Source organism: Amblyomma mixtum, chromosome 1, assembly GCF_055824585.1.
Source record: "Amblyomma mixtum isolate Tamu chromosome 1, ASM5582458v1, whole genome shotgun sequence".
Classification (NCBI taxonomy): domain Eukaryota; kingdom Metazoa; phylum Arthropoda; class Arachnida; order Ixodida; family Ixodidae; genus Amblyomma; species Amblyomma mixtum.
In genome coordinates this window covers 191,092,491-191,116,489 of record NC_143012.1, presented here as the reverse complement: position 1 = coordinate 191,116,489, position 23,999 = coordinate 191,092,491, and the positions used below count along the sequence as shown (strand labels likewise).

The 23,999-nt window shown below is 47.8% G+C and overlaps 1 pseudogene across 1 annotated transcript in view; it reads left to right on the top strand.

The window, feature by feature from the left end:
* The window catches only part of LOC149370320 (uncharacterized), a 58,450-nt pseudogene that overhangs the window by 20,781 nt on the left and 13,670 nt on the right, over nt 1–23,999 (top strand). Inside the window, exons 5-7 of the transcript XR_016291184.1 lie at nt 1,542–1,665; nt 8,952–9,119; nt 17,119–17,368. The product of XR_016291184.1 is annotated as an uncharacterized LOC149370320 (transcript). The remainder of the gene's footprint in view (nt 1–1,541; nt 1,666–8,951; nt 9,120–17,118; nt 17,369–23,999) is intronic.

Genomic DNA, 23,999 nt, shown 5'->3' with positions numbered 1-23,999 from the left:
ACAACTCCGTATGCAATTTTTCAAGTGCATGTGCAGTTTTACTGAATTTTTTAATTGTTGCCCAGAGCTGGTCTCACCTTGAGAAAAAAAAGGCTACCCAGACGTTGCGGGCAGATCTTTTTCTTCACTTGCTCGGTTTCTCACGGGATTCTGTCATAACGGGCACGTGCAATGCGAAAAGCACAGCTGAGAATTGAAAGAGCAACAAAAATATAACTGTGCGCTAGCCTGTGTACGGCATCATCATCAGCCTAATTATGCCCGCTGCAGGGCAAATGCCACTCCCGTGCCTCTCCAATTAGCCCTGTCCTTTGCCAGTTCCGGCCACCGTATCCCTGCAAATTTCTTAACCTCAGCCGCCCACGTAACTTTCTGCCGCCACCTGCTACGCTGGCCTTCTCTTGGAATCCAACCCGTTACCCTTAACGACGAACGGTTATCTTGCCTTCGCGTTACATGCCCGGCCCAAGCCGGCTGCTGACTCGAAACACAGGGGTTCGATCCCGGCCGCGGTGATCGAATTTCGTTGGAGGCCAAATTCTAGAGGCCCGTGTACTGTGCGATGCCAGTGCACGTTAAAGAACCCCAGGTGCCCAGGTGGTCGGAATTTCCGGGGCCCTTCACTACGGCGTCTCTCATAGCCTGAGTCACCATGGGACGTTAAACCCCATAAACGAAACCAAACCATTTCTTCCTCTTGATTTCGAGAAAGAAGACATTAACCCGCATTTGTTCCCTCACCCACTCCGCCCGCTTCCGATCTCTTAACGTTATACCGATCATTTTTCTTTCCATAGCTCGCTGCGCTGTCCTTAACTTAAGCTTAACCCTCTTCGTTAGCTTCCACGTTTCTACCCCAAAGGTGAGTACCGGTAGTATACAGCTGTTGCATACTTTTCTCTTGAGGGATATTGGTAAACTGCCATTAATGACCTGAGAGAACCTGCCATGTGCGCTCCGCCCCATTCTTATCATACTAGTTATTTCACTCTCATGATCCGGATCTGCGGCCACTAGCTGCCGTAAGTACACATGTTCCCTTACTACTTCCAGACCCTCGTTACCAGTTGGAGCTGCTGTTCCCCTTCTAGACAGCTGAACATTAATTTTGTTTTGTACATGTTAATTTTTAGACTCACCGTTCTCCTCTGTATGCCATGATGTCAAAAAATAAAACGTGCACTGACAACGCGCAGCACGTGATGTCAGTACACGCTTTAAGGTTTCGACCACTTGGGGATATTTAAGGTGCACTGAAATTTTTGTTCTGTGCGATGTCAATGGACGTTAATGATTCTCAGGTGTTCCATATTGTTCCGGAGACCTCCACTACGGCATAACTTTCTTCCTTTCTTCTTTCAATCCCTGCTTTATCCCTTCCCTTACTGCGCGGTTCGGATGCCCATTGAGTTGTGTGAGACAGTTACCAGTTCCTGCGCCGCTAAATTCCTGAAAAACAGGTTTCATTTTTTTTTTTCGTTGCCTTGCAACAGTTTAGCGGCATCAAAGTTTAGTTTTGTGACATTTTAATCTATTTGCAGCGGCGGCAATACAGCTGCACTAACCTCCTCTCAGAAGGTATTGGAAGGACCTGTGACTGCAACCATGCCGTGCTTCCGGAAGCTCGGATGGGGCCTGCGCAAGAGTCATAAAGACACAGAGGAGGTAAGGCGAATGTATGCACTAAGCTATCAGCAACTGATCTGGTGCAGAGTGAAGTTTACGAGCAGGAGTGAAGCCGGAAACCATCTTTGTGCTTGAAGCTTCCATTTCACAATTAGCGATTTGTGATTCGGATGCACTTCACCTTTGTTTTTGTTTCGTTTCTTATTTTCTTGTAATTGATACTGCATTGAGCACTTAAAACTGACTACTGATCAGTCCAGAGTTGTTAGTAATTAATGCTATCATGTGTACCGACGGGGAGGCACATGATAGCATTGTATATGGTAGCATTGGTCAAATGTTTAGGGGAATCCCCCAAGGTGGAGTAGATTTGTAATAAGGCAGTAATTACTCATTGACGTCCACCCAAGCGCAGCCATACGGCTACAAAGGAAAGCTATACCGCTTTCTCAGAAACTTCGCAATTAAAGAAAAATTCGTCCTGGTCCGGGGTTCGAACCCGGGACCACCGCTACACCGGTGTAGTCGCTCTACCAATTGAGCTAACCGGGACGGCAAGCTTATGGTAGGGCGAGAGCGAATTGATCACTAACTCGAAGTGGGAACAGTGTTGGTCAAATGTTTAGGGGAATCCCCCAAGGTGGAGTAGATTTGTAATAAGGCAGTAATTACTCATTGACATCCACCCAAGCGCAGCCATACGGCTACAAAGGAAAGCTATACAGCTTGCTCAGAAACTTCGCAGTTAAAGAAAAATTCGTCCTGGTCCGGGGTTCGAACCCGGGACCACCGATACACCGGAGCAGTCGCTCTACCAATTGAGCTAACCGTCCCGGTTAGCTCAGACGTTAGCGGACGGTTAGCGGACGTTAGAGGACGGTTAGCGGAACGGAAAGCAGTATAGCTTTCCTTTGTAGCCCTATGGGGGCGCTTGGGTGGATGTCAATGAGTAATTACTGCCTTATTATATGGTAGCATTGCATGTACATACCGACAGGGAGCAGCAGTTACTCCGGCGCAAGCGGTGACATCAACTTCAGATTTCGGATTAGGAGCACGTTTAACAGAACAAAACATTAAACAGAAGAATCAAGTAATGCAAAACAAAATGTCAAAATGTATAGCGGAAAAAGTGTAAATACTTAGTTTGTGTTTGTCTCTGGACCTTGTAACCAATTACAACACATTCACCGGCCGCACATGGCGTACCACTGGCGTAAGTGCGAGTGCACCCTGCATTTAGCTGACAGCTACATCATCCTTGGGCGTGGACTGCAAACTGCTCACCAAATCTCGGATACCTTATTTTCGCGAAATGAGGCTAGCATATTATGGCAGCGAGCCGTCGCTTGCGTTTCACAATGAGGAAGTATGTTGTTAGAACTTAACGACAGAAAATTCGTTTACAATCGCGCATGAAGGGCACCATGTATTGTGCTCTTTTTTGTGTTTTCTTTTATTTTGTTTGCTTTTTGCTTCGCTTTTTTGTCAGCAATATCATGTTGTGTGGCTGCCGCTATTCTCAATGTATATAAATTTTAACGTGTCAGTTGTTAGCGTAAGCTTGTGCGTCTTCCTCCTTTGTTTTTCGTCCTTCGGATGGCTTCTATACCATTCCAACCTACGAGCTAACCCATTACTCTGTGTTAAATGTTTTCTTTCGAATAAAGAATAGGGGTGTTAGGGGTACCGCCCAACACGTACTTTGTAGGCGAGATTTTTACTCGGCGTCAGACTGTCCAATAAAAATTTTAGTATAATGAGCCGTCCTTTGTATAGAAGCACTGCACGGCGAAAGCTCCAGAGGAACGGTGGCCTACGACGCGGTCGGTATTTTATAATATTTAGTTTTGTTTTCGCATCTGTTCGCGCTGTGTCGATGGTGCCGTCCGCCAGCCCTTGATGACCGGAAGGTAACGATCAATCAGCGAGGACGAAAAGAAAGAAACACGCAACGTCACAGAACGCGGTCGCAGGTCTCTAGTGAACAAAAAGCCTATCAAAGGCGCATGATAATGAGGTTGATCTTCGCGCACAGGAATCATGTGCCTCTATTAGCGTGGAGGCAATCTACATTTTGTGTTGTCCCAGGTAATGGGGATCATGCAACAGTTGAGAGATGGTTACGAACTACGAGCTCGTGCTTGCTTCTCAACAAGCAAACTCACTAACCGATGGCACTTACATCCCCACTTGAATAGATGAAATTCTGGCCAGTTGTTCGCTAAAGCTGTTTGACATGTCGTGGACTTATCAGTGAAAAAATGAACGTCTGACAGACTCCAAAGCAAAACAAAATACCGCACCCAGCGCTTGTGGGACATGTTTCTACCAGCGTGGTGTACCCCCCTGTTTCTCGACCAGCTGTCGGCGTCAACTTTAGCTCCAGAAACGCTCTCAGTCCCGCCTAAAGTTAGGGCACGGAGGTTGGAAACCTAGCACGCAACGCTGTTTGCACAATCCGTCGTATCGGCAAGTGGAAGCCCTGGCAAGTGTTCTGGGCTAGAACGTAACTCGCAGTTGAGATCAGCGGGCGAGTTGCGGCTGAAAGCAATACAATTGACTCCAAACAAACCTGTTTTTGTCGCCTTCGCTGGAACGACTCAAGAGAGCCATTAACCGAAGATTGACTGCAGCAGCGTACCCCGCGGTAGAGCTGGCATTGCCCGTGCGGCCGGTAAACGGGGAGAGCAGCGCAGGTCACACTGGGTAGCCTTGTTCAGGGGGCGTTGATTGGCTCAGGACGTTAAACTTCCGGGCCTGCAACATTTGAGGCAAATACTTACCAGAAAGGTACACCATTAAAACTGCGGTTTGCTGCTGTGCCTCGTAGTGAATCTACAGACTGGACGTTGATGTTGATGACAGCGCCGCTTCCTAATGCATAGAGGTAGTGGGAAAGTGATGACGACGCTCACGTACTACTTGCCTCTCTGAAATCACATCGCGAAACATGGGCGGTGTCCGGACTCCGGGTTGTCCGGTGAAGATCGGGCAGGCAGGGCGCAGAGGTATGCAGTTTACCTCATGTAAACTCCTTTTCTCGACGCAGCTGACGATTTGTCTCTGTAAAACTGCGCTATTTTGGTTTGAAAACTGTACACACACCACATGATTGGTTTAGCAGCCGCGAATCTTAATTAGCGGAAGTATACTTTTGTGAGGATCTTAATGGCGTTCAATACCATATTAGTGCTTCAGTTTGCTAATTTGGTAATTTCGATATGCATTCTTCTTCTTTTCTCACTTTTCATCGCATTCAGGTCATCAGTGCGCTTTAGTTCGGGTGGCGCATTCCAGGCGCACACCAAGGACATCGGGTGAGCTTTAAGTAGGCAAAGATTTTTCTGGAGACTCTTTCAAAAGGTTTGTTTCCCCACGGAAGTCTGGAGGATTGAAATATGGGGGATTTTGTTATCTCGAAGTGAACTTCACACAGAAATGCTGAGAGCATCGTCTTACCGGAGCAGGCCAGTGAAGTTTTCACTGGTATGAGCTAGCGATATTTTCTGAAGGAAGCGCACGATTTCCTCACAATAAACCCATATACTAAGCTTCAGAGAAGCCCGATGTATGAGTATGGACTCAACGTAATTTGGTTCGAAAGTTTGTTTTGGAAGCCTCGCAAAGCATGGTACCGTTAATTGTGCGGAATTTCTGCACTGCCTCTCAAAATTCGCATTTGAGGCTAATCATCACTTCGCAAAACTAGGAGCGGAGCTAACGAGGTGTTTCGTGATTGTTGTAGCCGCGGCGAGCGAATCGGGGGTAGAACGACTAAGCAACGTGTTTATTCAGCATGCTGGGCCGTACAGATTAAGCCTCACACACGAGCTATCTGCTCGATGCATTCTCAACAAGAGAGCAACGCTCCCCCTCTCGTCATGGCATCATCGCACACGTCACAGCATGACACTACATTCCAGTCGCGCACAATGCGATCACATGACACTTCAGTGATTAAAAACCTCACGTCGCCGGGTGCTTGGCGATCACAATAGGCGGTTATAACTCAGGTGCTGACCAGTCATGAGCTGTCGCCACAGCCCAACATCCTCGTTATGGCGTTGGCCTGCACCTACTTTTGTTGTCGAAATACGGCCGAAACTGTCGATGATTTTCTGAGCGTCGTTCAGTTCAGTCGAAATCTTATTTTCTATCAGGCTACCGCCGTCACGAGAACGCCTACTTTTCCTGTAGATATAAATGAATCTGGAGCGTAATTAAGGCCTCCAGGTGCTTGTCTTTCTGTGGCAAGTCAACCCATGATCTGCAGTTCAAGACAGCTCTTGCACAGGATGGAGCAGAGGGACACCATACACTGACCTGTGGAAGTGCTGCTTTGACCTGTAGACCGCGCATAAAACGTCAGCACTTTTGATGTTGTAAAAACCACGAGGGTCCTTTGTCCTAACATTGTTAATCAATGAGAGGTCATTCAAAGACATCAGATTATAAAGAACTATTGCGCTAAATTTCAAGGATATGTAATGCTTTGGAAAGAGGATAAATGCTCCATAATTTAGGGTAGGAGTCCGAGGTGTGTGCTGAAATTTACTTCGTGGTATTAATGCGTGAGTAGTGTCAAAATATCGGCATAAGTAATGTTGTACCGTCCTATTGTGAGCAGTTTCTGGTCCAAGCAATGCATCACATTATACAGTTCTTGAAACAACGCTGACAAACAAGGCGCCGTAATTACAACTCTTGCAAAACATTCCATATAGCTCGCGTATCAAAATCGGCAGACTGCTTGTTCCAAAACATGCAGGTCAGTACTCTGACCCTAACCTCGGCGTTCTAACGAACTGCTCTTTGAACGCCAGGCGGGCAGGTTCACATTTTCCAGGCGCGACTGCCTTTCTTGATAGGCGGCGCCTTTCTTTGACGGCTAGTCTGTGGAGTCTGGGCACAGGTTATGACCGGGTAATCATTTCAAGTTCAGTTGTCTTAATTTTGAAAGAATTACGGAAAATTGGGTATTGCTGTTTAGTTCCAAAAGTTTCCCAGCCGTAGCGTGCCTAGTAATAACGCCAGCGAGCTTTGGGTATGGTTTCTTTTGTATCACCGCCACCGTGATCGAAACTCCAGGTTGGTCGACTGCACCTCGGTTGCAATCTCGTGGGTTCACACGTCCGAGCTTGAACGCAGCAGCGTTTGCGTCATCGCTGGAACAAATGGAAGAGTATGCAGGAAAAATGAATTCCCACTCTTACTGCACCGCGTATTAGTGCAGAAGGTGGAACCAGCGAAAATGCACGCAGTACAGGAAATAGAAGGCGAACGCACAACACCCCGGAACTGGCAGCTGGTTAATTCCGATGAGGGAAACATTTATTCGTTTTTCCTACGCAAGCGCAAACCCCAAACACATGTGACCGAAATATATTTACGATCATAAAACTGACGCTGCTTTTCACTGATAAAAACGGAAGGATGGCTCATTCATAATTTACCGACATATAACTGTTGTTTTCTGTGTCGGAATAAATCAGTTGTAAGTGCGGCGGTGTTACGTGTGCCTCCTATTTCCTAAGGTGCGTCCGTTTTCGCTGGTTGCACATTCCGTTCATTATAACCAACTAGCCCAGCAATATACGATCACGTCTTAGTAGCCTGTCTGAGCGGTGTGGAACCGACCGTGCGAAGGCACAGCTGTGTTTTGCGTGCCATTTCTGTGCAGGTGATTAAAGCACCGAAAAGCGAAGGTAATGACTGCAGCCATAGAAGACACAAGTTACAATATTATTTTATTGCGAAGAAGCTTGCAAAAGCGAATCTTTCGAAGTTTCCGACGGAAATATTCTTCACTAGACTGCTACTCGGCTCCGTAAACTTCAGAGATGTAGTTATAGTCAGAGTTTATTATCCAGATGCAGTTTGATTCACGCAAAGAAACCTTGTTTGGCGAAAAGTTTTCTGGAGATATCGGCATGAAATCGCCGCTGTTTTATGTTTATTTTTCAAACATGACCATTTTGATATTGCACCATGTTACAGGAGCATTTTGACATGTGTTCACGAGGCATATAATTTTATTCTGCATTAAATTTATTCCAGGCTTGTACTGTGCAATAGCGTCGACTTAGAGAAGGCAGGATTGTATTCCACAAAATCACGCAGTAACTTGGTAGTGCCTGAAGAAGACACGGGGAAAAATTTGGTTACTTTTAGCCACGATCTAAGGTGGGGAAGCATCTGCCCGAGCCGTTAGCAGACAATGGCCCCTAATTCGTGAAGGTGCCATAAGTTGTCTCTTCATTAAGCAGATCATTTTCGCGCGCTATTTGAATTCATTACATTGGTAAGAGCCGGCGCCTTGATGACCAAAGAGTAATCCTCACCTGGCGGTGTGTTGTGTTTTCGCTTCTTAATCGATTGTCGAATTTTTCATTCGTCACCTCCCGTTGCGTTTGTCAGTGCATGTCTGGTCTAGCGCCCGCGCTCAAAAAAAAAAAAACGCTTACTACACCTTTATTGCGGTGTTGCGCTGAACAGTGGGCAGATGGCAAAACGCTAAGAAAATTCCGCCGCGTGGTATCACCCGGTTTAACTTGTCCATGTATGTTTTTTTTTTGGCAAAGATTCATCGCTGGGCCGTTAGTGGGCGCTGCGATCACAGGTCGTATTTGGACATGCATGAGTAGTAGTTTATCTGTCAGCTGCCGTACATTGCATATCGTGTGTTTTGTCCCCACTTATACATCTTGCATCGCGAATTGGGCTCTCGGCACACCTGCAGCCTAATGGTGCACATCTTATGGTTGTGCTGTTCCAAACTGCGATCGTATGATCGTGCTGTTCGAAACTGCTGTGAGCGGGAACGTAGTTTTCTCATTGTACCGTAAAAATCAGCGTCGGTTACACCTATATCTAAGGCATCACCACGCCGGTCCAGTCACTCGTAAATATTCGATGCAAACCGAGTGCATGCATAATTATACCGTATTTTGTGAAAGGAAGCGCCAGCCGCAGTCTTACAAATGTGCGTCTTGCGACGCGGCAGTCGCACCCAGAAAAAAAGAAAGAAATTTCTCGGGTTGGTGCGTTTTAATTTCAGTTCCAGAAGCGAAACGGCCTCCACAAAAAGAGCAAATTTAACGACACCTTCGGTAACCAGCTATTTTTTCAAGCACTGCACACCTCAGCGTAGTATGGTGCGTTAATGAGTAATGGAAGAAAGAAGAGGCCAAGTCCAGTAACACGTGCAGAGCAAGGCGAAAGAAAAAGCTGCTTTGGGACTGCAAAGAACAAGGAAGAGGAAGTGAGTTAGCTCCGAACGCAAATGCGTTGCTTTGTTTTTTTTTTTTCATATTTCTGTGCAGGAAATCCGCCCGGAACGCAGGACGAGGGGGCTCTGTCGAGTGAGTCAGTGAAAAAGATTACCGGATGTCTAGCAACAGGCGGGCATGGCTGCAGCCCATGACCGATCGACCAACCAGACTTGGCCATCCAGGTCTTCGCTTCACTGGACAGTGCGACACCTGATCCTGGTAACACGGCTTTTGAAGGATGACGTTCACAAGCAGTCATTGCAATGTCGTCACCGCTAGAGCAATTTTATTCGTGACGCCTTACACGTGCTGTTATCAACTGCTTATTCGTGCTCATGAAAAGCCGGATATACAGGGCGTTTGTAGTCAGGGTTTACACAGGGCTTTCGAGTTAGAGAGCGCTTTTTTTTAATAGGATTGTCAGTAGTGTAGTAAAGCGGATTACAGCTAAGACGTGCTTACTAGTTTATGGTTTACGGCGTCCTAACGCCACAAAGCAACCCAGGCTTTCAGGGACGAAGTGAAGGGCTCCGGAAATTTCAACCGCCTGGGGTTCTTTAATGTGCATTGCTATCGAACAGTACACGGGCCTCTTGAATTGCGCCTCCGTCGAAATTCGACCTCCGCGGCCGGGATCGAACCCGCTTCTTTCGAGTCAGCAGCCGAGCGCCATAACCACTGAGCCACCGCGTCGGCAAAATTAGCTAAAGGGCCTGTCACACTAGCCAGACACGACGCCGACGAAGAACCGACGACGTCATCTATCATCGGCCGTCCGTGTCTGACAGACCAAGCTGTCACCCTCCGCCGAAAACGACGCCAAAGCGACCGAAGACCAGATGCATTCCCAGTATGACATGCTTTGACGCCCACGGCGCCGACAAAGCTAGTCTGTAGACATCGGCGTCCGTGTCTTCGTGAGACCGGCCGCCTAACTATAACATTCACCAAAGACGAACTCGTTTCCGCTATAGTATTGTTTATTTACGCTCATAACGAGCTCTCGGATAGATTAGTGCCAAAAGTGTATCATTTCTGAGGATTATTGGCCAATACTAAGGTGCTGGTGCAAGTTATAACTACGATACAAGCAAATTTTATCCTATTGTCGCTGGCTGCTTCTGCTTGGCAGCGATCGAATTTAGATGGAGTCGAAATTCTAGAGGCCCATGTACTCTGTGATGTCAGTGCACGTTAAGAAACCTCAGGTGGTCTAAATTTCCGGAGCCCTTCACTACGGCGTCCTCGATAGCCTGAGTGGTTTTGGGACGTTAAAACTCCACAAATCATAAGCTGCTTGGTGAGGCTCGCCAGGCGTCTGCCAGATCCGCTGCCCGAGACGTCGTGGAAATCGACCATAACTTCACATTATTATTGGAGCGGTTCGCAGTCAAGGGGTGAATACAGCGATCTTTTCTTACGGCGCTGGCTAGTTCTGAAGCACGAAACAAAACTGCGCGAAGAAGGCGGGACAAAAGAAAGGCACGAATACACACACACAAAGCGCAGACTTCCAACTGACTTTATTTTGTAAAAGCAGGGTGCTTATAAAGACAATCACAGCAAACTAGGAGACAAGCAGAAGCAACGTGCGAACGGCAATGACAAAGTCAACAATACCACGTGTGATTACGACGCATGAAAAGTTCGAATGTGACCATTTAAGAAATTGATTTCTTGACATAAAAGAGATAAAGAAGGGGCGCTAACAAACTTATCACCCCTTTTAGAAATGAAATAGGCCTCGATAATTTCTCTTTCGGTTTTAGTTTTGGGTTTAGAAAGGAACTTTGTTTTTTCCAGGTAAGGAGAACAGGTTTTCGTGTCGCAGCTCTTACAGTGCAAGGGTAGATTGCTGCCAGTGCCACTGCTAAGGGATCGCCTGTGTTCTAAAGCGCGCTCATTAAAACAACGGCCAGTCTGGCCTATGTAGGAACGACCGCATGACAAAGGTATCTCGTAAACAACTTCGGAAACACATTTTGTAAACTTGTTCCGGTGGTTCTTCTTGCAAGTGGTGGGTTGCTTTCTTGTTCCAGCCAGTAGAGGGCACACTTTTTTCAGCTTGCAGGAGCCGAAAAAACAACGCGTATCCCATACATTTCTGCTACCTTCTTGATGTTATGGGAAAGGCAATGAAAATACGGCATGACAAATGGTGGCTTGGGATCCGAGCATCCTTTATCTTTTTCTTGTGAAGATTTTAGCCTTTGAAGCATGCTTTCGCAGATGCCAATAAGTAGATGACGGGGATAGCCAGCGGAAAGAAGGCGCTCAACTTGACAGTGAAAACTGGATGACATGGTGTGGGTACAGGATTTCTGCAGGGTAGAGAGGCAGGCAGACATGATGATGCCACGTTTGACTAGCTTAGAATGGGCGCTTTTATAGGGTAGTAGACTATTGTTCGACCTTGGGCTATACGACCAGCAAACGTGGGCGTCAGTGAAGTGCAGATTTAAGTCTAAAAACTGTATGCGGTTGTCCCTTGTCAGTTGATGAGTAAAAAGTAAGTCTTGCCCCTCAGAGGAGAAGGCGTTAAGAATGTTAGTGACAGCACTGTCAAGGTCATAGTTAGAAGAATTGTCTAGAATCACTAGAAAGTCATCGACATAACGAAACACACGTGATACAGGGTGGTTTAAAAGCTCTTTTTCTAAGCGTCTGTCTAAAAAAGCCATAAAAATGTCACACAGCACTGGAGCAACCGAAGACCCAATGCAAATTCCGGACTTTTGAACATAAAATTGTCCGTCGTAAAAAGTGGCTGTGGAACTCAGGTAAAACTGTAAAAGCTCTAAAAAATGCTCGGTAATGATGCCAGCCATATTGCGAAAAACTAATTCACCATGCTCTTGAATGCAATCCCTCACAGCAGTGTACAACCCTTCATGCGGTACTGAATAGAAAAGATCTTGTACATCAACGGAAATAGCTGTGTAAGCGGAGGGCATTCCCTGTTCCAGAGCCAGCACAAGGTCCTTGGAGCTGCGGGTGAGGAACGGATCACGACCCAAATCACGACCCATCCGCAGCTCCAAGGACCTTGTGCTGGCTCTGGAACAGGGAATGCCCTCCGCTTACACGGCTATTTCCGTTGATGTACAAGATCTTTTCTATTCAGTACCGCATGAAGGGTTGTACACTGCTGTGAGGGATTGCATTCAAGAGCATGGTGAATTAGTTTTTCACAATATGGCTGGCATCAGTACCGAGCATTTTTTAGAGCTTTTACAGTTTTACCTGAGTTCCACAGCCACTTTTTACGACGGACGATTTTATGTTCAAAAGTCCGGAATTTGCATTGGGTCTTCGGTTGCTCCAGTGCTGTGTGACATTTTTATGGCTTTTTTAGACAGACGCTTAGAAAAAGAGCTTTTAAACCACCCTGTATCACGTGTGTTTCGTTATGTCGATGACTTTCTAGTGATTCTAGACAATTCTTCTAACTATGACCTTGACAGTGCTGTCACTAACATTCTTAACGCCTTCTCCTCTGAGGGGCAAGGCTTACTTTTTACGCATGAACTGACAAGGGACAACCGCATACAGTTTTTAGACTTAAATCTGCACTTCAATGATGCCCACGTTTGCTGGTCGTATAGCCCAAGGTCGAACAAGAGTCTACTACCCTATAAAAGCGCTCATTCTAAGCTAGTCAAACGTGGCATCATCATGTCTGCCTGCCTCTCTACCCTGCAGAAATCCTGTACCCACACCATGTCATCCAGTTTTCACTGTCAAGTTGAGCGCCTTCTTTCCGCTGGCTATCCCCGTCATCTACATCTTGGCAGCTGCGAAAGCATGCTTCAAAGGCTAAAATCTTCACAAGAAAAAGATAAAGGATGCTCGGATCCCAAGCCACCATTTGTCATGCCGTATTTTCATTACCTTTCCCATAACATCAAGAAGGTAGCAGAAAGGTATGGGATACGCGTTGTTTTTTCGGCTCCTTGCAAGCTGAAAAAAGTGTGCCCTCTATTGGCTGGAACAAGAAAGCAACCCACCACTTGCAAGAAGAACCACCGGAAGAAGTTTACAAAATGTGTTTCCGAAGTTGTTTACGAGATACCTTTGTCATGCGGTCGTTCCTACATAGGCCAGACTGGCCGTTGTTTTAATGAGCGCGCTTTAGAACACAGGCGATCCCTTAGCAGTGGCACTGACAGCAATCTACCCTTGCACTGTAAGAGCTGCGACACGAAAACCTGTTCTCCTTACCAGGAAAAAACTAAGTTCCTTTCTAAAGCCAAAACTAAAACCGAAAGAGAAATTATCGACGCCTATTTCATTTCTAAAAGGGGTGATAAGTGTCTTAGCGCCCTTTTTTATCTCTTTCATGTCAAGAAATCAATTTCTTAGATGGTCACATTCGAACTTTTCATGCGTCGTAATCACACGTGGTATTGTTGACTTTGTCATTGCCGTTCGCACGTTGCTTCTGCTTGTCTCCTAGTTTGCTGTGATTGCCTTTATAAGCACCGTGCTTTTACAAAATAAAGTCAGTTGGAAGTCTGCGCTTTGTGTGTGTGTATTCGTGCCTTTCTTTTGTCCCGTCTTCTTCGCGCAGTTTTGTTTCGCTCTAACCATGAACCGACTAGCCCAACATCATGTCTTGCTTCTGAAGCACCTTCAGCTGCGGCGTAGATGCGAAACCAGCTAGGCTTAGTGACTGTCAGGGCAACCGGCAAGCAGCGCAGTTGTTCGCCCGAGGCTGCCGAAGGTGGCGTCATTGCCGAAAGCTCGGCTATTGCACAGCATGCAAGCTCGGCTATTGCACAGGCATGCTGTCATTGTTTGAATATAGCGGGCAACCTTTCTGATAGCATGGCTGTTTTATCTTTTCTGGTGCTAACGTGAAGTAGACCGATCCTGCTGGCCGGCCGGCCATCCTGGATCCGGTCCGCCTTCGTTATAAAAATCAGCTTAGGATTGCTTTTGATGCAAATCGTAAATTGTGGGAAAGAGAATTGGGAAAATTGTATAATTATAGAGAATCATTGATTAATACCGAGTTGCTGGTGGAAAATAATAACTGTGATAGGAGCAAAGTTCTAGGCGGAATCGCTTCGCAGCCGCCGTTGGCCAGCCGTTGCGGTCCGGATTGCTTGGTGCCCGCAGCGGTCCGCTAGCTCTGCTGCGGAAGGCGTCGCGTAAATTAACCATTTTTTTAGTTTATTGTGATATGGTGCTGTTGATAGCATTGTGGTATTCAGAGTGGAGCTTGTATTATAGCGCAGGCGAGTTCCGAAGCGGCGTCCGCTGCGCCTTCAAAGCGACGATCAGGGCAGCCATGCAGCAGTGCAGTTCGTCGTCCGGCACTACCACGCGCGGTGTCGTTGCCGAAAGCTTTTTGCCAGTTGCGCAGGCATGCTTTGTCACTGCTGGAGTATAGCAGGCAGCCTTTCTTACAATATAGCTGTTTTGTCTTTTCTGGCGCGAACTCAACGCCAAGCCAAGCAGCGGTCAGTCACTGCTCTGCGGTGGCAAAGCATACGCTTTGAGCTTGAGTCGAGCGGCGCATCGATACTTATCGCTCCGTATGACCCTGCTTGCAGTTCGCAAGCGGCGACCGGTGCAGGCTGTGGCCCAACAAATTTTGGCTACATCGCGCGAAAAAAAATGCGCTGTCGAGAAGCTCGCAGCCAAAGCAACTTCTCAAGTGCGCGTAACTTGTCGAAATAGCCAGAATTTGTTCAGCCACTGCGCCGAGGGTAATCGCGTTTTATTTAAATTACTTACGGATGGGCACACACCTGTCCGTTTTTAAGGATCCTAAATGTAATAGAAAGTTAGCTATTCAATATAATTTAACCAGCCTGTTAGATAGCACGTCTTAGCCGTATTCCACACTTCTACTCTCTCAACAAAAAAAAACACCCAGACGGGAGTAAATAGCTTGTTCTCTAAAGGGCCGCCGCGGTGGCTCAGTGGCTATGGTGCTCGGCTGCTGGCCCGAAAGACGCGGGTTCGATCCCGCTCGCGGCGGCTGAATTTCTTTGGAAGAGAAATTCGAGGCCCGTGTACTGTGCGATGTCAGTGCACGTTAAAGAACCCCAGGTGGTCGAAATTTCCGGAGCCCTCCACTACGGCGTCTCTCATAGCCTTAGTCGCTTTGGGACGTTAAACCCCATAAACCAAACCAAACCTCTAAAGTACAGCCAAAAGGTGGTTTTGTTTACTTCGTATAAATGGTGTATTTACTCTCTTATCTAAGGGATGTAATTAGGAGTACAAGAGATTGTTTTTACTACCCTCAGAAATAGAGCCCAAAAGTGCCTTCATGTTTATTTATCCTCATTCAGGCTCAGTTTAATAGCAGTGACAGCGGCGGAAAGGCGCAGTAGCTGCACGGGCCGCCGGCAACCCATCTTGGGAAACTGCGCTGCCCTAATGTGACCCCGCGTCACGCATTCTTTTCGCCATCTGCAAGCCCAGCGGCGGAGTAGGCGGCAGGAGTCGTTTGCTTGTCGTCTCCCTTTGCTGTACGAGCTCGTTTGGTAGGCAATGTTCGTAGATAAAGGGACGTAACATTATGATAAATAGTTGAAAAATTAAAAGGAGTCGCTGTGTAGTTTTCAAGGTAATGCACCCCGCTATATCTTACTAAAAACCGGAGGAAAAAGTTTAAAACACCCATGATGGTAGTTTGGAATAGCAATATTTGCTTTCATATTCACTTCTTTCAGGCTTGAATTTCCAATATGATTGAGGAAAAATGTAGCCTCATAGGCTCAATCAAGAACTAGCGCAAAACTATGTTCTATCACAGGTCCATGTTCATGCAACACATAATCTGCAGCCACACACCCCGAGAACCACACTGTCAAAAAGCCTGTGAGAATTAGTCCTAAGCAGGGGCTGTAACGGGGTGGAGACACTAACAAAGGAAGGTTAAGTATGACTAGAGCACTGGAGGCTTCACAGGAATAGTTGAATTGTATAGCTAGCTGTAGCGGAAAACCGCGGCAAGCCGATATCTTGTACATCGGCAAGCGCCTGCAAAAGAGCAGAAGTGAGCAGAGGTCCAGCGACGATGGTAACCAAGCGGTCGACACTCATGCCCATTATCAGATGACTGACCAGAAGCAGAGGAGACCCTAGATGGCGGGACGAATTCCGCAAAATGGTGTTTTTTTTTTTGCTCAATCGAGGAATTGGGGTGCTTCATACCAAGAAACTCCATTTTAAAATAGGAATTATGAGGAGGAGGATCTTCCGTTATGCCTTATTACTGAGCGCAGGGAGCAAAATAGGTCATTTAGCACATTTATACTCCATATTGATAGAGTAAATGTTTCCACATATGGAGTTTAAAGGCAGACGCCAACTATTTAAACTCCCATTTGAGTTTATTTTGTTTACAGTGTACACCGCTCACAATGCTATGTCCAAAAAGCACTCTTCTAACTCGAAAAGCCCATTTTAAAAATTGTGTGAAATCTTTGGTGAAACATCCTGTATTAGAGAAGTTTCTCGGATGACTGGGTGCTGGAAAGCCATAGCAAGATCGCAAAAAAGTGGACGCTGGCAAGGAAGACTGAACACAACGCTGAGCTCCGTTGTCGTTGTAATCGTACGCACTTTTCAGGCTACAGCTGTGGCAGTTTTACGTTCCGTTCTACGTGGTTTGTTTAAGAGACTCGGCAGGTACAGTACGGTCACAACTAAGCCACTCTCTTCAAAATGTAGCAAATAGCCTCCCCATTTCAATTTTAAGGCCTTCTAAGAAGAAAAAGAAAACACCATAACAAAGTGCAACGAGGCTGCATCGAAAGGATTTATAGCGGGCTTCAGCCAATCTAAGATCAATCAATCATATATGCTTAAACTGCCGAATATGCAAATTTTAAAGAAAAAACACTTCTAATTACGGAACAGATCGTAGACGGATGTAAACGAGGGCAGAAGGCCTTCAGCAGGAAGTTCTGATGAAAGCTGTGGTGAGGAACGACAGATGATGGCGAATGCCTCCGGTGCTTTTCGCACGTCATGACCCGAAGATATAACACCGACATTTTTACGTGCTTATTCATGGTTATGTAGCGCGAGGGCTTTCTGCACATCAGTGCACATCATTGCATTTGAAATTCGATTGCTGGTAGGTACGACGGTGAGTGTTAACGCTGCGCGTGAACATCTTGCTGAATTGTATACGGGTTAGTGGCAGCAAAATAAACCTAAGTCTAATATCTCTTCATCTCCTCCTTGCAAACAGGTGACGGCAAGAGCTGTGCTGCAGCGTCGCCCGCCAAATGAGCGTCCACTGCTCGTACCACGTGCGTTGGAACCCAACAGGCGGCTCATTCTCGCGAGGGGCAGTTCTGTGGTCTCCATGATCACGTCACGTCAAATATCCTTCTAGCCCGATGCATCCGGAGCGCGGCCTGCCTTGACGACGCCTCCGTGCAGGGTTCCTTATTGGGAGCGGCTTCTCCCCGTGCCAGAATGAGAGGACCCACTTCAAAGTACGCGTCAGTGTGACCATGCTTGGCACCACAAGTTCTCGAGGTATCTGCTTCCGGCTGACTTGGATCGTGTTCACGAGATATTTCTCTCCCTGAAAATGCAATAGCGAGGGTGATCGCGTCTACGCTGAGGAAATTACGCAAGAGAATCAGGGAGAACCCGGTGCTCCTCTCTGAGGCAACGCTCTGCTATCGTTCCTTACGCAAGCTGATAAGGGCAGAAGGAAAAATACTCAATAATAAATATTTTCGACAGTTCGCCGCTCTAAAAAAGGCGTAAACGTAGCTGCGGTAGTAATACTGATGGCTCTATTTACTCCTTTAGCAAACACATTATAAACTATTGTATAATTGTTACATTATGACATTCATTGGGCCAACGCTGGAACTACCCAGAAATCCTGGACAAGCGAATTTTCAACGAAAAATAGTGTGCGAACACAATTTTGCATATATTTAAGATTTGATATTAACAATCAATATATTCAGAGATCTCCCGTCGGCATGCTTGCGTTTTTTTGCTCTTCACATTTTTGCTATCGTCAAAAACATTATGCAGTGATTTTCTCTGGAAATCTTAAGTATGTACTCTATGCGAGCGATGGGCAAACTTTCAATGAAAGTTTTTGCTACGCGTCGAAAGAATGAACCGTTAGCCTCAATATTTCCATCGAAGCGCCTTAAAATATTCTAATGTTCAAAAATGATGTCCAAGATTCGTGGGCTTTTTAAAAGCGTCAACAAATAGGTAGGCTATTGCGAGACGCGACCGCTGGCTATCAGCAGAAAACTGCTCTGCACTTGTACACGGACTGCCCGCTTGCAACGTCGCCCTGTATCATCTTCCAAATCAGCAATGTTTCCAGAATCTGGATCGAAGAACGGTTCACCTCTGCCGCACAAATAGGATGACGTGAACTGTTCCAGGCATTTGTATTGAAAGGAAAGGCGTCGCTTACGTCAGTCTGTAAAAATTTTAGTGCATTATTTTACTTTTCAATTTTATCTGAAAAGAATGGTGCTAGTTTGGGTAGCAGTGTTATGCAACGTGAGTTAAAAAATTAACACCTCGTCTGGCTGTGCAGAGATTTCATTCTAATTAGTATTTTGGCTTTTTGTGAATCATATTCCTGGCTGCTTGTAAGCAGTCGTTCTTTGTTATACGCTTTTTCTTGTGTTGTTTTTTTGCCATGCTAAGAAGACTATAAGGAATATGAGTGCTGCTCTCTAAAGAGGATGTCAGGATCGTTCAAGCTGCTTATATAGCTGACTCTCTGAATTTCATCACAAAAAAGCTTCAAACTATATGCAAATAATGTCAAGAGTAATAATTAATTATAGCCCTTTCTGGCTCTGATGATGCTTACCCAGCACCTAAAGGCCAGTTTGTATTCAGAAAACTCAAGTTCAAAATCCTCCCGCCAGTCCATTCACAGTCGTAAAGTCCTTACCAAAAAGCGCAGGTTACCACGGTTTTGAAGTAAACCACACTGTAGCGTAGCCTCTGGGGCCGCAAGTGTGTGTGGCGACACTCGTAGGGTTAAAATAAGGTTTTTGGCAACCTTGAATAGGCATCCCTAAACGGCGTCCTTCCCGCTAGGGCGTTTGTCGCAACCGCTATATTTAGGAGAGTTACGTCAATCACTGAGCTGAGCGACTGGCTTCTGAGAGCTTCAACCGATTGCCAACATGCTGGACATTCCTGAAGCAGCGGATTTCGTTGCACATAAGAATTTGGTTCTGATGCAGTGCTGCCGCATTTTGCCAGCCAATTGTTACCCCCACAGGTCTAGTGTTTATTGAACTAAATCAGTTGCTCTGGCTTCAACAGGCAGACGTAGTGACCGGACTTCACAAAAAAATGTCTCTAGTTTTATCTTTAGTAGTCAAAAGTGTGCCCCGCAGATTAGTCTTCCCGTACCTAGCATTTCTTATCGATCGCCAAGCCTGGTTCTGTGTCACTGACACCTGAACAGTAACAACAAAAAGTATGCTGTGAATATGAGCTACGGAAACGTAGTATGAGAGCGTGCCGAAAAGCGTGCTAAACTCCAACAGAGCTCGAAGAATGCAGGAAGGGGCTCGAAGAACATACGAGGCACGTCCATTGGTATTCTGGCCTATAGGCCACATGCTGCCGCCTGACGTCCATCCGCAAGCGTGTGCTGCGCCAACCGTCTCCAACAGGCGCTCGCGGGGTGACGATCTGATATGACTTCCAAGTACTCAGAGCTATCCGAGCCAAGTCAGCTCACGCCGCAGCGCGCCTACTCTGGACATTTTTTGCTACCGCCGACCGCGCCTCTGCCTTCACATAAAAGCCCTCCAAAATTTCATTCAACGTCGACGCAACGCGCAACTTTTTCTTGGTAGTCGTTACTCCTTGTTGTGTTCGCACTATGAACGCAGAATTACTTTATGCTGCGCGCATGCATCTCTTCTCTTTCTGTATGAGTGTCAATAAAGTCCGTTATGCAAAAAAAAAGAGAACACATGCATGCGCGCAGCAGAAAGTAATTCTGCGTTCATAGTGCGAACACAACAAGGAGTAATGACTACCAAGAACAAGTTGCGCGTTGCGTCGACGTTTAATGAAATTTTTGCATGAGTGTCAATAAAGTCCGTTATGGCCGCCGCGGTGGCTCAGTGGTTACGGTGCTCGGCTGCTGACCCGAAAGGCGCGGGTTCGATCCCGGCCGCGGCGGTTGAATTTCTTTAGAGGAGAAATTCTAGAGGCCCGTGTACTCTGATCAGTGAACGTTAAAGAACCCCAGGTGGTCGAAAGTTCCGGAGCCCTTCACTGCGGCTTCCCTCATAGTCTGTGTTAGAACGGACGGTGGCAGCCGCACAGGGCATTACCCCTTGCCTTGAGACCAGTGGGCGCCGAATAGAGGGTGTTGGCCGAACGCGCCGAACCTTCCCGCACGACGACCTCGGAGGGATTATATGCCCTTTCTGGGAAAGGGCGGGACGGTCGCGGTGACGACAGAGACGGGTTGTCAGGCAGTATGTGGGCAGTGTGTGTGGGGAGTGTGTGCTGTGTTGTGGACTTGCCGTGGTCGATGATGGAATGTGCCGCCTTTTCTCATCCATGTAAATAAATGGTGGTTGTTGTGTTGTGGAAAAAGAATATGTGTGGTGGCGAGTGATTAAAACGCCGGACGGATCCTTCGTTACTACACTAATTTCTGGTGCCGAAACCCGGGAGAATGATTCTGCAACATCAACGGACCACCAAGATTGACTCCTCGAAAGACATGGAGATATCGAAGAGAAAGAGGAAGGCCCTGCGAACTCAAGCAACGCGTCTGGTTGGTGAGGCAGACGTCTTGCTGAAATCTACCGCACCGAACGCCGAGGATCTGCAGGTTATTATCGAGCGTCTGCAATTGACTCAACATCAACTCAACGATGTAGACGCCGCGATCGAGCCTTTGATCACCGAACAGGAAGCCGACGCAGAGTTCGCAACCATCATCGAATACGGTGACAAGATCGTGACTTCTCTAGCCAAGCTGAAGTCTGCAGCGAAACGCAGCACAAAAGGAACGAACGTGGGCAGCACTAAATCAAACGAAGATCGAAGCCCAACGACAGGAACGACTGCCAGGGCAAGACTGCCCAAATTGGAACTCCTGAAATTTAACGGCGAAAGAAGGAATTGGCAGCCATTTTGGGAGCTATTTTAAACATCGATCCACAAGAATTCGGACCTATCACCAGCAGAGAAATTTCAGTATTTGCGATCTGCAATGACAGGAGATGGAGCATCTGCCATCGAGGGGTTGCAGCTGACGGCAGAGTGCTACAACCACGCCATTGACATCCTAAAGCAGCGATTGGCTAATCAGGCCATCGTCATCCAGGACCAGATGGAGAGCCTCATGGCTGCCACACAGGTGTCATCGACAGGCAGTGCCCACATTCTCCGGCGCTGGTATGACAGCCTTCAGGCTCACATGCGAGGCCTTAAGGCGTTGGGTGTGGGCGAAGAATCTTACTGGGCGCTTCCGACCGACCTGAGCCTGCTGTACTACAGGATGATGGCTTCGAAGGACGCAGAGGGCTCCAACAACGGCAACACCTCAACTACCGACAGTAGCTCCGAGACAGGAACAGAGTCGGTGCATAAGAAAGAACTTCGCGCACTTCTGGAATTCCTTCGGATCGAAGTTGAGAGCCGAGAAAGGGCGGGCAGGGAGCAACACAACGACGCAGCTGGTAAGCCCATGTCCCGTAATCAAGCGCATGAACTGGTGAAGAGTGCTGCATATCCTGGCAAGCCTCGACACTCGTCGGCGGCAGCTTTGCATGGCACAATGAAGGACGTGGGATGCTTCCTGTGCAAGTCCAAACAGCATGCAAGGGAGGATTGCACCACCGCAAGGGAGCTGTCGGAGAAGCGCATGTTACGGGAGAACGGCGGATGTTTCCGATGTACGAGGCCAAAACATATGGCAAGGATGTGCAAGAGCATGATATCTTGCAGCAAGTGTCGCGGCAGGCATGCCTCAACGATGTGTGAGCTGAGCTTCATTCCCAACCGGCGAGACGCTCGACCGCATGAGAGTCAGCAGGGCATAAACCAAAGCGCTAGTCCAGTCAGCCTGCAGGCAACGCAGTGGGGCGCGACACCGGCAGTTCTGCTCCAAACTGTGACGGCATGGGCCGAGAGTCAGAAAAAGAGAAAACTGGCTAGAATTATGTTTGACACCGGTAGCCAGCGCTCGTTTATTACCGAACAGCTATCAAAGAAGCTGAAATGCAAGCTTCTCGGTACCGAAATCCTAACAGTTGGCGTGTTTGGAGGCGATAAACAAGAACGTACCTTTCGACAGGTTCAGCTGACTTTGCGAAGCAGGCAAAATAACCGAAGGTACGAGATCGAAGCTCTCGAAACTCCGACTATCTGTCAACAGGATCTCCCAATCCCAGACGAAAGTATCATACAAGAATTGCACAACTTTGGCTGCAGTTTAGGCGATGACCTGAACGAGCTAGGACACCGCTGAATTGATATTCTGATCGGATCGGACCATTACTGGGGAGCGGTGACAGGCCAAATTCGTCGTCTAAAAGGCAGCCTGACCGCGGTGGAGACGATGTTCGGATGGGCGGTGCACGGAAAGAGCAGTTCATCTTCCCCGATACTGAGTTGCGCCCAGGCGATCGTTCTGCAAGCCGCAGTAGAAGAAAATGACAGAGCGGTTGTTCCCAGAGAGTTCTGGGAGCCGGATAGCGTGGGAATTATCCACACACCGGCAGAAAACACAAGGGAGATCGAAGTAGGACGAGGGTTACATAACCTACGAAAAGAGCCCCATCGTCCTGCCGAAGAACCATCCGTATTCCACCCTCCTGGCGATCGACGCACACCGACACATGCTGCACGCCGGAGCAAGCGACACCCTCGTGCAACGGCGCGAGAGGTATTGGGTCCTGCGCGGCAGAGAGCTCGTGAAAAAGGTGGTGCGTGCTGGTGTCACTTGTCAACAATTCAGTGCTCCGCCGCAAAGTGCTCCGACGGGACCGCTACCAGAAGATCGGACAACGCGCAGACCTTCAAGTGAGCAGCAAACGAACGGACCGAACTGTGTCTGCGCCACCCAGATGTGGACCATTTTGCCTGTGCATAAGTTGAGGGGCGCTTTATTGTTGAGCGGGCGCCATGGTGGGGTGGTTTCTATGAAAGGATGGTGCGCTCAGTGGAGATGGCATAAAGAAATGTGATCGGAAAGAAATGTCTAGAAGCTGAACGCTTAGCCACCATCCTTTGCGAAGTTGAAGCCGTTGTGAATTCTCGGCCATTGACTTATGTGTACAACGAGGTCGGAGAGGGCGACCCCCTAACCCCATCAAGCTTTCTCCTTCGGAGACGGCTAACGATTCTGCCGACGGCGGATGGGGAGCCGCCCGCTTCGACCCCTGAGATGCTTCGTTCATTTTGGCGGCAGCGAAAAAGGTTTCAGAACCAATTCTGGGAGGCCTGGAGAGCGGAATACCTCCGTGAGTTGAGATCGGCTTACGCGACGCACCAAGAGCAGTCTCCCTCGCCTAAAGGCGGCCAGCTGGTGCTAGTTAAGGCCGTTGTACGATCGCTTTTGAGCGGATCCGCCAGGCAGGCGGACTGGCGGACCGAACGACCAGACAATAGGCATTCGCCCCGTTCGGCAGGCGAAAGGAAAGTTGGTGAACTTCAACTTTGGGGCGGACGAGCGAACCACCCGGCGACCGAATTGCAGCGATTGGCTGCTTTTTACGTGACGTAGGCATCCGCTCCTGCCGGGCAAGATGGCCGTCCGTCGACTGAACTGGGGAGCGAGGCATAGGTCGTGGCTGTAGTGGTGGCACCTATGCCGCGAGGCATACTATATTGGCCACATGTTGATATTACGAGTGTTCAGAGCGACTGCGAACTTCTCCGCGTGCAGCAGCGGCGAGCAGCGACAGTTTCCCGAGTTGAAATCGACGCTGATGTAGTTGACAGAGCGCCTCTTGAAACCGACGCTAGACCTACGCGTTGGCGGTGTCACGAAGTGTTTATATGGAGCTGTTTGTGGTTGCTGCAAGCGTTCCTAATTCCTGCGAGGATCATCACGCACAGCGGCGAACAACAGCTGCTCACGGTGAA